Genomic DNA, 10,127 nt, shown 5'->3' on the forward strand with positions numbered 1-10,127 from the left:
ATGAGACACTCCGTTTTATTTTCTGACCAAGTACTGTAGGCTATGATTACGAGAGTACATGGATAGACCACATTCTTCGAATGCTCACGCAGTTGTGTCCCTTCTGTTTCTATTTGCAGAAGCAAAACTGGTAGAGGAAGATTGCAGTGAGGATTGAAATTTAGCTAGAAGATTTCGGGGTTGACCTTCATTATAGTAAAATGTTGGAGGAGCATGAAATGATAAAGCTTTTCAAATGAATGGTTCAATGTATGGTACGTTTTAATCTAGAGCTGTCAAAGTGCGAAGTTTGTACAAATCGATTATCCAGCCACATTTGAAACATGAATTTGTTATCCAAAGAGTTCCACAGATCTGTGTTGTAATTGTAATTACATATCCATGTAATGAGGCGAGTAAACTAGTTCAAAAACCGGCCACTTCTGTGATTCTCATAGTGGCTCATTGATGACTCAGTGTCATGGGCCCCTAAACTTGGTGCTGATTTCATGGTACTGGTTCAGCTATGGGCTACTTTGAGAAACACAAAAGTGGCCGTTTTAGAACTAGGTTACTTGCCTCGCCGTGATTGTTATTGAATATATTAAGAAGCAGAATAAATGTATTAATTATGTTTGAAGGGATGTTACTTGTTTAGCCTCAAAACGGCTGATTTTGAGGATTGGAACGCATGATTCTCATATAATGTGAACGCATATCATGCAATCCAATTCGATGGTGGAACTAACTTCAGATTTGCTTGTTTGAAACAACACTGTTGATTAGATGTATGAAGATAAAATATATCACGTTTGTTAAAACCAGACTTATTCCGTCTTATTTACCAGAAGAACCCACTCTTGTTATTGGCGAATATTGGCCGGGCCGATTGCAACGTCATATCAAATTAACTATCATTTGTGTTGTTATTTGTAAAAAATAGTACGCTCTCATTTTGCGCCATGAAAATGCTAAATCGAAATATGAATGAATTTAAATTTGAAGATATTGGTCATACTTAGTCGAAGCAAATTCATATTCTTCAAATTATGAAATAAAATGACTTTTAGAATGTGTATTTCAATAGACTTGCAAACTAGCAAATTGGGTGATCGAGTTCACTTTCCCGGTTATTGGACATCATGGTAGTATGGTCTCGTTTGAGTTCATTTCCAGGTCAAGTCAGTTTTGCTGTGTGTACTAAGTCAGCTGATGCTGATAGGTTTGTTTTGGTATTGATGAGCCGTTAGCGTTTTTGTTGTTCTTTTTTTGATTGCCAATCGTCTCTTCATGATTGCCCATGTTGTCATAGTTAGTTGGCGTTTGATCGCCCTGTTATTCGGACATTTAGGCAAGCGCTGGTATCAGCAAACAAACTTGCCTGCCAATGCCAGTGATGCAAAATTGGCGTTTCAAACTGGTTTTAACGAAGCTGACCTTTCGTCATATACCAATGTGAAAGAAGGGTCAGCTTCTCAGTAACGTATTTGAAGACCCAAACTTGCATCACTGACTCTGGTACCAGCAAACAAACGAACCTGCCAGAGCTTGCCTAAACGTCCCCATTTCATTTTGTATTTTGCTCGACCAAACAAGAGCAAAGGCGAGCAAATGCAAACGTCAATGGGGCACCCCCGCATGGTTTCGTGAGTGCATATTTTGAGATGCGATTTGTACCCAGTTGTACCTACTGCGAGTATCAGATAGTTTCGTGAACGCACATTTTGAAATGCGACTGAGTGCAGTTTAGTTCTGTGGCATTTCAAAATTTGCGTTCACGAAACCACGCAGGGGTACCCCATTAGCAAATCAATGAAATTCCTCGACTTTCGTTATGTAGTTGCAAGTGAGCAAAGCAAATGATATTGTAAAATATTCAGAGAAGGTGCGAAAGGTTTCTGATAATATACGTTTTCACAAGCATCCATGAGCTTTGTCCCAATCCAGGTTTTAGGGTTAATTTTAGTGACTGCAGAGGCTTAGACTGAGCTTTGAGTGCGCCTTCAAGTCTGAGAGAATCCAGGCTGGTTGGAACAATGAAGTCCACTTCTCTTCTTTATTGGGCTTCTTCATTGTTCAATTTGCTGCCCTCAAATATTTGTGGGGAGTATGTAAGTATCGATCCAGTAGCAGGATTTAAGTCAAACTTGAAAAGCTGTCAAATATAACTCCTGATGAACCTTCCTTGCATTCAATAGCTAGCCAAATCCACCTATTTTATAGAAACACAAAAGCAAATAGGTATGTTTACGTCTTGAAATGCTGGGAATTATATCCCTATTAGTGGTAAGTTGGTCTTAAACAAGATCTTATCTTGGTGTGAAACTTTTTGGAAACTTTTTGTTATTGTCCGCTGGATAGAAATCTAACAGGAAAGCAAAGTTCCTGGTTAAATCCAAATGAATCACGTTGAGAAATGTTCAAGTAGTTGAGCAAACACAGTAGAGAAAGGGATCCTACATTTGTTAGATTAAGACCAATGGCCCAAGGCTAACTATTTACAAAGGCTTTGATATTATCACGTCTCAAGTAGTGGTGAAAACGTAGAAAAAGTAAACCACTCAACATTATGGGTAGATTTCATTTCTTTTATTTGTAATTCTCTATTAGTATTTTTATTTGTATTAAAACATTAGTATTTGTGTGTGGAACGTCTTGAGTTTTAGCTAATAGTAGACCTGTTGCCAACTCAATTGAAAATGATAATAAAAACTCTCCAACCTTTGATATCTCGCTTGTATTTGACCGGCTTTCCACCATTATTTGGTATCTAGTGACAGAAATTCCCTCATAGTACCTGTGGCGGCTGCTTTGTGTTATCAACTACGTTATGGACTTGCAGAAATATGGACCAGAGCCACTTTTTGAATGAAAGTAATGCAATAAGAAACGGAGATCTCTCCAATTAAAGCTAGGTAGTGTTTATACCACTTATTTGTAAAGCGGATTTTTACAAAGTTACGTCGTCAAAAGCTTATGTACAGTGGCTGACCAAGAGCAGCCGAAAACTCGAATTTTATGTATTGTTGACTACATAAATTTGACCATATCTCCTGAGTCCCTAAGCAGAGCTTTGGGCTCAGATTTGGCCAAATTCGTTTATTCGACCAGATCTTGTGGGCGTACGAAGTGCTTCTTTGGATTATGATGAATGGTTTAGGAGATGCGAAATTTTGGCTTCTGGTCGCAGTCCATGTCTCTAGACGTCAGAGACTATATTCTAGATCCTAGCATCTTAACCTAAAACTAACCTCAATGGACAAACTAAACAGTTTTTAATGGAACTCAGAAGAGGCACACACAGTTTCTCAACCACACCTCCTCCAACGAAATAATTTCAGATTTCCTTAGTTATCTGCTCTTTAGAACTGACATTTGATATGTGCTTACTTGGTGTATGAGACGAGAAAGTCACCTTGGCTCGAGTTTCTTCATGATCACGTCTTAGATTAGTACCCAGAAGATCCTATAACACAAAAGCCAATGTAGCACTTGATAAGGATACAAATAGACCTTGAATGTCATTCATACCACTTGTATTGTCCCATCTGGTGTACGAGCAAAAGTCAAGTCCAATTTTATTCTCTCAGATTGGTAGGTTTGATGCATAATCCCAGAACGATTAAATGTGGTTTGTACCTTCACGAGGAAGTCGTATTGATTAGTCAAATGCTGCATTTCGGGTATTGTGACTGAACCAATTAGGAATCATGGAACAGAACCTGTTTTCCAAAGCTGGAAAAGCTCTGAAACAATTGATTAGGCCCACGCAATCCGCTCTTTTGCCGTAAAGGTATGTTTCAGACGATAAGTGGACATGAAGAAAGCACAGTAAATGGAAAAAAAAGTTTTGCTACACCCACGTCTTAAAATACATCTTCCCTTTTAAGATACTCTGGATCAGAATAAACCATACCTTTTGAGACCGAAATTTTAGTGGCCCAAGAGATTCATAGTTTTCATGGAAGTCAAAGAATAGTAGAACCTAATGAAAAATAATTACATGCTGTAAGATGTTTTGTTTTTCAGAATCACATAAGCGTTAAAACTCATTTTAGGATATTTGAAACATTAGGAAAGATTTGAAGAAAACGTGGTCGAAAACTATGGGGGGGAAAAAGAAAAAAAAGGTGGGGAAAAGAGGCTTTTACTCCAAAATCACATCAATTTCACGAAACTACCATCTTGAAGGCAGTGTATAGATCGGTAATGCGACCATCTCTTGATGTGGGTCTCAACTCAGATTTATTTCCTCCATTTCCATATGGCTTGTGCAGTGCCATTTTTCTATTTCTTTGCCAAGAAAACGAAAACTTTAATTTGGACCGTTTTAGAGGAACATCCAAAGTTGTTGGTGGTATAAATATGGTCACCCTAAAATCACTAGCTGACGGAGAAGTAAAGGATTCCTTCTTGTGCTTGGGCGAGCACGGATTCGAGTCCGAGTGCACTCGAATCCGTTTCTCAATTTTGGAGAAATTGGCCGGACTCGAGTCCAGGCTCGTCAAAAGAATTATTGATATATTCGTTCAATTTCGCAAGACGAGTCTTTTTTTATACCTGCCTCTAGTAAAAGACTAGAGCCTGGCGAGAACTCGTTCGAGGTCGACTTTTGCCGGACTCGCCCCAGCACTAGTTCTTCCTTAAACCAAAAAGTCCTGATCTATTCTTCTACAATTTAAAGTTTATCCTCCTAGCTGGTGTTAACGATGACCTTCCAACCTTAAATATGTACTTCAAATTCCACGCTTTGGAGCATTCGTGCCGAAACTGAGTTCCTGATTTGAGAAATCGAGTCTGATCAGCAGTCTTGTTCATGTTCTTCGAGCCTCGACCGAGGAACAGGTTAGAGCTCGAACATTACGCGCGATAAGATTGATAATGTTGGAGCTATTCGGACATTTAGGCAAGTAATAGTACCAGCTAGTGATGTGTTTCGACCCGGAAGGTCAGCTTTTTAGCTTAAAGGACCTCGGTTAAGGCTCCCATCACAAGCTAAAGAGAGTACAATATCAAGATAAAAACTCCTGAAATGAGTGGCGAAACGTGACCCTGCCGTTCTTGGTCTTCGAACCAGGGCTGCTTTAAACCTCGCTCATGATCTTGGGTCATCATTTCTCTACCCTTTTTCGTTGGCATGGAGCCCTACTAGCGGTTATTCAAGCTAATTAACTGATTTTCCGGATCAAAACCCATCACTAGTACCAGCAAACAAACTTGCCTGTCAAAGCCAGTGATGCAAAATTGGCGTTTCAAACTGGTTTTAACGAAGCTGACCTTTCGTCATATACCAATGTGAAAGAAGGGTCAGCTTCTCAGTAGCGTATTTGAAGACCCAAACTTGCATCACGGACTCTGGTACCAGCAAACAAATGAACAGTGCTGCCAGATGTGGTGATTTATCACCCAACTGGTGATTTTTCAAGTAATTTTGGGACAAAATTTTGCTTCTGATGATTGGTGATTTATAGCAAAAAGTATCTCGAAATCTGGTGATTTTGAAAAATCCAAAAAATCCAACTTGGGTTGGCTATGGTTGGCTGAAATAGGAAATCTTTTTTTTTAAGTGCACATAGGTTTGAAATAGATTGTAAACATATTACGAACCCCCTGCTTATGTTTTCTATAAATCTGAAATAGCTCTTTTATCTTTGCAACTTTTAAAGATACTCTAATTCAAATATTGGAATTTACATCTGTTTGATTAATGAACTTCTCCTTTAAAAATCAGGCAACTCTTGACGTTTTCTCATGATTTTTGTGGTTAATGGTCATGAGGTGGATGGTTAATTCTGGAAAAATTGACTTACCATTACTTTTATGAAACTTAAAAACCTCTCTTTTCTTATCAAAATTGTTCTGCAATACACTTGTTAGGCTCTGGCATTATTGCGTTTTAGTTTTTGAACTGAGATTTATCTTTTTCACTAAATCTTAACAATGTGCAAAATGCTGATCAGTCTAGGAATATGCTTGGACAAGGCAAGATCTGCACGCTAAGGATAGTAGGTTCAAATCCCAACGTTGGAAGGTATGATATAATTTTCCTTTTCATCTACGCGTTGCTTGTTAGGGAAGGCAATAGCAGCCCTTACAACCTCCAGAACGTGTTGGTGCCAATGTTTTGGAAAGTTTATTTGCAAATTTTTGAGCAAATTCGGTCGATTTTTTTTCATGCAAATTTGTTGTCAATTTGGACATTTAGGCAAGCGTTGGTACCAGCAAACAAACTTGCCTGCCAATGCCAGTGATGCAAAATTGGCGTTTCAAACTGGTTTTAACAAAGCTGACCTTTCCTCATATAGCAATGCGAAAGTTGGGTCAGCTTCTCAAAAACGTGTTTGAAGCCTCAAACTTGCATCCCTGACACTGGTACCAGCAAACAAACGAACCTGCCAGAGCTTGCCTAAACATCCCCATAAAGATCATATTAATCATCAAATTTTGGCCGGCCCTATAAATAACAACAAAGCTCATGAGGTGATTGCATTTTAATATTTGGTCATTTTTTGGAGCCCCAAAAATCTGGTGATGAAACTGGTTATTTTTGGCAAAAGTTAGGTGATAATTGATCCATTTCATCTGACAGCACTGCAAATGAACCTGCCAGAGCTTGCCTAAATGTCCCCTTATTCACACTACACTGCTATATTGAAGTATTTTAAACTGGCGTTGTTTCAGGTGAAAGCGAAACGACCAGCAAAGTGGAAATGTAATAAATTTAGTGCGTCTAATAACAACCAAAATGAATATCATCGCTCCTAAATAAAAGAAAATTGTTTTCTGTATTTGACTTGTTAATTATTAGAACAAAGTGCTTTTTGACTTTTTGATGTGAAACCGGAGACAATCACCGAAAATGGTAAAGGAGTTCTATCAACTTTTGTACAATGTTGACGTTTCGGAATTTGACAACCCTGTAAATAAGGATCTGAGCAACATGAAAGAAAACCTGTGTAGACTATTTATGAACGCACTTCTTACACAATTTGACTTCGAGTCGCAATAAAAAAGATTATACTATAAAAGCTCATGGTTTTCCATGTGTCAATTTCGGTTCCATTTTGTTTCTGCATCATTTTAATGAGTATTTGAAACGGGGGAGGATGCTAGAGCGTGCTTTTGTATATTTAATCATTATTCACCAATGTACTTTCAAAAGAAAATAAAGACGACCTGAGATTGGACCTTATTTAAGTCGCAAGTACTTAGTCCTTTGTGCGTTGGCTAGTTCATGTTTGCTTCAAGGCATTGAAAATCAAAGTATATATGTTTGCAATTATTGCAATGAAAACCAATAGTCCCACTCACAACATTTCCCTAAAAGAATATAACTTTTTTTATTTTCTTGCCTTTTGCAAGATGTTTATGATGCAGAAATGTGTAATGGGTGTTGAAAGCATAATTGAGCAAAACATGCTGTTCAGTATTATGGTGTTAGCTCACTTGCATTAAATATCAATGCTTTCAAGAACCAATTGATAATTCATGAGCTTGATCGGTGAGCATTTGGTACTTACCTAGTCATTTGAGAAGGGCGTTGACTAACATTTACTGTATATCAAGCTTACTAATATTTCATGAATTATGTGAAACGCGCTTTTGACGGTAAAAGAGCCAGCCCCTCTCTAGAATAAAATGCAAGGTGCCAAGCTAAAATGTCCGGCTTAAAATTTAAAATTGTGCCGTCAAACTGTAAGTCAAAATTGAATGAACACAATTGTTTTGAACAAAACAATTGTGTTCTCAGAAGATGTACGATGTACGTAGTACGTTGACTGCAGGGTTGACAATCATGTTCTAAGGTTATGAATGAATGTTCTCACAATTCAGTTTTAAAGTTAAAGCGTGTTTAAGATCTTAATCAACATGTACAAATGGTAAATCTATATTGATAAATAGTAACGCAGTTTTGATTATTCTACATGATTGTCACAGAAAAAATTGAAAGACAGCTAAATGCAATCCTGCCGGTAAAAGTAAATAATATGCTTTCCTCCAGAAAAATGTTCTTTTTTTTGTAAGAAATAGCTGGAATAATTACTTTATTGGGCATTGAATTGCTGTATCAGATAGTCATTTTGAATATTACTCAAGATTAACTTGTAGCATGGAACGTTTAAAGTCAGTTACATGTATGCTAGTTGAGAACTTCAAGCACCCCGAGTTAAGGAGAAGTCAGCCTTCCTCTGTTATGCAGAAAAGGGAGATTGCCGTCCAGGGGTAGCCGTCCCTGGCTCACCTCTTTGGCGAGTGTAGTTTCATACCGGTTAACGTCCAAGCCCCTAACTCCAAGGTATGAGCTTTAAAAAACTGGCCTCAGTTCATTTGAAGTCTTCCTGACAACAAGCAACTAGCAGGCTCAAACTGAGCGGAATTCGATGGGTTGATAGTACTGATGTGAAGCAAGCACCGACAGGGCAAGTAGCCGTACATCCGCCTTGGCCGTACAATAAAGGTCATATTAATCTTCAAATTTTGGCCGGCCCTATAAATAACAACAAAGCTCATGAGGTGATTGCATTTTAATATTTGGTCATTTTTTGGAGCCCCAAAAATCTGGTGATGAAACTGGTTATTTTTGGCAAAAGTTAGGTGATAATTGATCCANATACAGGAAAAGCAATAAAGTGCACCAACAGTGAGGCAGTAACGTGGCTTTGGTTCAATGACTGGTTTGTTTCTGGCAATCTGACTTTAGTTAGCTACGCACAAAAAATCCTCATTTTGCGGTTTTCCTCAGCTAACCGTCAGGGCTCCCTACGTTAGCAACGGATCTCTGCTTGCGTTAAGCTTGCCCAAGTTCTAGTACTTGGCCAAGCTTTGCTTGTAAACAAGTAGTACTTAGGTGTCTGTGATGACTTGCTACTTGCCCTTTTCCCATCAGTAGTTGATAGTACGTTAGTTACGTTGCCATGCTTTTACGTTCAGTGAGAGGATGGCGGACGTCAGGGCATCAAGCATCCCGCCTCTTCACTGACTGTGCTCTCCTAGGGACGACTGAAGAGGACACGCAGAAGCGGGATGAGAGCAGGGTGTCCGTTTTAAGTGTCAAATCTCGAGCCGGATTATCAGCTTTGTTGCATTATCCACAGTGAAAAATCAAGCAATTGGGGCCATGCGAGACTCAATCTAGCATTAAGTAAAATCAAAGTATAGCCCACATTTTGAAGGCCTAATTGAACAGACTACCAATAAAGAAACCAAATCCTGGCATGATGAAGAAAGCAATGGGGGTCGGTCATGCTTCTCAAAGCAAGTTATCAAGGCCACAGGGCACAGACCATATAATGACTAGCCCTCGCATAGCGCGAGGAAAAATGCGTATACGTAGGCGAGGTAATCCTGCCACCTGGCGGCCATAATTGACCTCAAAGTCAGCTGTTTGTTATGATTTGGTTTTGGGTGGGCAGATTTTGAAGCTCACAACCGTCAGGACGGACCTTGTCCCTCGTTTTCAAGACATTTCAGCGTCATCAACTAGTTGCAGTCAACATACCGTGATGCTAAAACATTGATTGTCCAGAAGAGCATAGGACCGCCAAAATGGACATTTCTCTTCGTTTTCGAGATATTTCAGCGACATCCACAGTTTTACTGATATCAAAAGGAAGGTTTTCATCTCACACACTCGTTTGTGGAGTGAATGAGACACATGAGGACGGAAATCTTTATGTTTTGAAGAACATGCCGTGATGCAAAGACATTGATCGGCCAGATTGGCATATCGAAAGCAATGGAATCGACCCTCAACCAAATCGGAAAGTGGACGACAGTCAATCCCATAGTTAGGCAACACATCCAAAACCAACAGGGCCATTGGAGCCGTTGGGGCTGTCACCCGCTCTTTGAAGCAAGGGACTACAATAAAGGCAAAATGCAGGCAAAACAATTGATTCGACCTTCGCTCTATTGCCAATCCAATTAGATCTCATGAAGAGTGAGTGGCCCAAAAATAGTGGACGGGAAGAAAGAAGAACTGATATCCAATGCTCTTTCCAGCCAAATCTCTTGACAGCATGAGAGCATGGCGTTAATACGGACGTGATTGGGAAGAAGCGGCCAGAAAAGCCTTTGAACCTTCTATTCCATCAGCCCCAATGACTGGGTTATGCGGCAAATGTTGGATTATACCACGAACTTCTAGA

This window comes from Tigriopus californicus, chromosome 2 (genome assembly GCF_007210705.1).
Source record: "Tigriopus californicus strain San Diego chromosome 2, Tcal_SD_v2.1, whole genome shotgun sequence".
NCBI classification, from domain to species: Eukaryota; Metazoa; Arthropoda; class Copepoda; order Harpacticoida; family Harpacticidae; genus Tigriopus; species Tigriopus californicus.